Below are 3,218 nucleotides of genomic sequence, written 5' to 3'. Positions count from 1 at the left end.
GACTACCTAACACACAACCCTCCTCCTTAACCCGGGCTTGGGACCGGCGGAGTTGTTAACAACCCCGGCATCGATGCCTGCGCTGAGCATCTATTTCTTGTATATCATTCCACACCGAGAAGAGGGATGTGTACCTCTAACAATAAGAAGAATGGAGTATTATATTAGAAGTAGGCCCTACTAAGTAAAAGGCACAAGAATCAAAGACGAACCACGCATCCATCCGGGTTGCCCAGGCATTGGCATTGGGAGTCGAATCTTAAGGAAAAGGAAGTTGTGGTTATACAAGAGAAGTACGTTGCTCGATGCGATTTTTACATGGGTGATCAAGGGCACAGTGTTTCAGCGTCAAGCAAAGTACCATTATATGCATGAGAAGAATAATTACATGCATAGGTATCTGATTAGTGTAAATTAATTTCGCAACACTAATTAGCAAAGATACATGAAAGCAATAGTTGAATTAAAAGCTCCAAACAGACTGCATATTAACAAGTGAATTGTTTAGTTAATAGCCCATAATAAATGGTACTGATTGCATATCTATCCATTCCCCAAGAAAAGCTTCAGTGATCAAGCTGCATGGATGTAGAGCACGAATAGTGTTGCAATTGAAAGAAGCATTAGAAATTTCTTTTAGACAAATATTCTTTATCTTTATGCACTCAAATTTCTCTTACATTTCTCCCACACATACAACTAGCTCTACAGTTACAACTAGCTTGTAAACATTTTTTAGCTTTAGGTACTCAAACCCACTATGTCCAATGCTACAACAACAACTTGCAATCAAAAATCATCCAGGAAGAAAATGGCTCATGCACTCAATGCTCTTGCAACAAGTATCTTCGTGCACAACCAGTGGTCTAACAGGAACCAACTGTTTTTATTTTTCTCATTTTTTTTTGGGGATCCGGACCCCAATCTTCAAAAGAAATAATTTTTAATAGAAAAATTGATCGAGACCAACATTGCTGATAAAATAAGGAATAAAGTTAACTTATCAAAAAATATATCAGAAGCACACTTAGCCTACTAGCAGTTTTTTAAGTGAGGTTTAGGAATTCAAGTGTTAGATCTTGAGTTCCAGTTTTCTAGATTGTTATTCTAAATAACCACACTCACTCATGCACATAAACACATTACTGTTGTTGTTTGGTCCAGCAATTAGTTGTAGTAGCCTCAAGACTCGCCATATGGAACAAAAGAATTGTCTCATTGATCTAATATCATGATACGAACAGGACCTGATCATTTCCAATAACTAGCAAGGAAACAAAATAAAGCAAAACAATGTTCAATGTCTTACTTTGACAAACAAACTATGCATTTTTAGCTTTTCTAGGAGACTTTTCCTCAACTGACTAATCCCAATCTTAGTATCATCGTCATCTGCGCAATCCTCTGCCGACTCATAGCTACAAATTAAAAAATAAAGCCAAAAATAAATAAATAAATCAAAATCAAAAGACCCACAATTCAATAACCTTAGCCAATAATCTATACATAGACAAGGATATGGAACTATAATTTCCTATCCGAAGGGGTGAGAATGATAATAAATTTTTTTTAGTAATTGATATAAACTATCATATTTCAATTCATGAATAAAAAATAAAGTAAGACATAATATTAAAGGAAAAATCTATGGTGTGCATCCCTAAAAATGGGCGCACTCTAAGAAATGTTACAGTAATGCTTATGCCAGCTTCGCATCAAGCATTGATATCTGTTACAGACATTTTAACGCATCTATTTATGCCAAATACTATCAATCAAAGTTGTTACTGTCATTCCCAAATCTTGACATCATGAGTAAACAACACATCAAATTCCAAAACCAAAAATAAGGAATTTGATTTTCTTTTGCTTTACCATCGACCCATTATCATAAACCTCAAAATTTGATAAACACAACAGGTAAACACAGTTAATCAAATTCAACAAACCCCAGCAAGAATGGCACTTTTTTTTGAAGATTGGTTTCATTGTTGAAGGTGGGTCTTAAAACACATATATAACATGCTGCTTCTTTTTTTTTTCCAGATATTTTTTTTTTCATAACATTTGTTTGGTGTTTTAGTGGGTACCACAGTTAGGTCTCCAAAGTGAAATCATCTTCACCTGATGTTCTAGAATTATTATGAATCATTGATCAACACACAAAACAGAGAGGAAAAATAAGCAAAGCATTTTCTTCTACAAAAAAAAAAAAAAAAAAAAAAAAAAAAAAAAAAAACCATGAACATCATCATCAAACCCAACATAGCTCTTTTCCTCATCATCCAATCCTAGAAATTGCAGAGCTCTCCTTCCATCATCCACTGCAGTGACTATCAACACAAACAAAACAAACCCATTGACACATTTAATCAAACACTATGTGCATGAAAATGGATGCCAAAAAAATATGAATTTGCTTAATACCTTTACAAGAACATGAACATCATCATCATCGAAGACTTATCTTTGTAACGTTTCACGTCCAATCATTTAACAGGTTTACTATAAAATCCTCTGCCCCTTCCTCCAAACACCTGTCATTTACAAATGAATATCAATATCAAAATTTTAAAATTATAATACATAATAGTTTGAAATTTTAAATATAAATTTACAAAATAACAATGAGCTAAACATTATCAAACATAACTGGGTTCCTCTGCATCGCTCAATAGGTCCTGTTCTTGCTCGTACTCTGATGAAACCACGGCGTTTTGTACGAACTTGGAAGGCGAGGAGGCTTCGAAGGGTCTAGAATGAGAGAGAAGAGATGAGGAACTTCGTATTCGTCGCACGCTGCTTGATGACGTCGTTTGCCGCTCACCGTCGTCTGTCGCCGCTCGCTGGAGAGAGAGAGAGCCGTAAGAAGAGATTAGGGATTTTTGGTTCAAGAGATTGGGGATTTTGGTTGAAGAGATTCGAGGTTTTTGGTAATCCGAACGGGAATGGAAAAAAAAAAAAGGGCGGGCCGAGGGGGGGAGATTGGGGGTTTTTGGTAACCTGAGCGGGAATGAAAAAAAAATGGGGGTGTGTGAATGGAATATATATATATATATATTTTTTTTTTATTTCCATCACAAATGAATATTTAAAAATTTTATTTTTTGTTAAAATAATTTTATTTATAGTTAATGAAATTTTTTGTTTTTTATTTGTTGTTTTCTTTTAGTTATTAAGGTAGAAAATTTATTTGTTTCATTTTTATTTTATTGAAT

General features: G+C 34.5%; 1 long non-coding RNA gene across 1 annotated transcript; it reads right to left on the bottom strand.

The window, feature by feature from the left end:
* Positions 1-2,210: 2,210 nt before the first annotated feature.
* LOC114278673 (uncharacterized) lies at positions 2,211-2,829 on the bottom strand. Its single transcript, XR_003635019.2, has 3 exons — positions 2,654-2,829; positions 2,428-2,537; positions 2,211-2,333 (listed from the first exon to the last, which is right to left on the bottom strand). It is a non-coding gene; the product is annotated as an uncharacterized LOC114278673 (long non-coding RNA).
* Positions 2,830-3,218: the final 389 nt, after the last annotated feature.

Source organism: Camellia sinensis, chromosome 15 (genome assembly GCF_055761805.1).
Source record: "Camellia sinensis isolate YWXY chromosome 15, ASM5576180v1, whole genome shotgun sequence".
In the NCBI taxonomy this organism is placed as follows: Eukaryota; Viridiplantae; Streptophyta; class Magnoliopsida; order Ericales; family Theaceae; genus Camellia; species Camellia sinensis.
The sequence above is the reverse complement of the archived record's forward strand: the minus strand, read 5'-3'. Positions and strand labels throughout refer to the sequence as shown.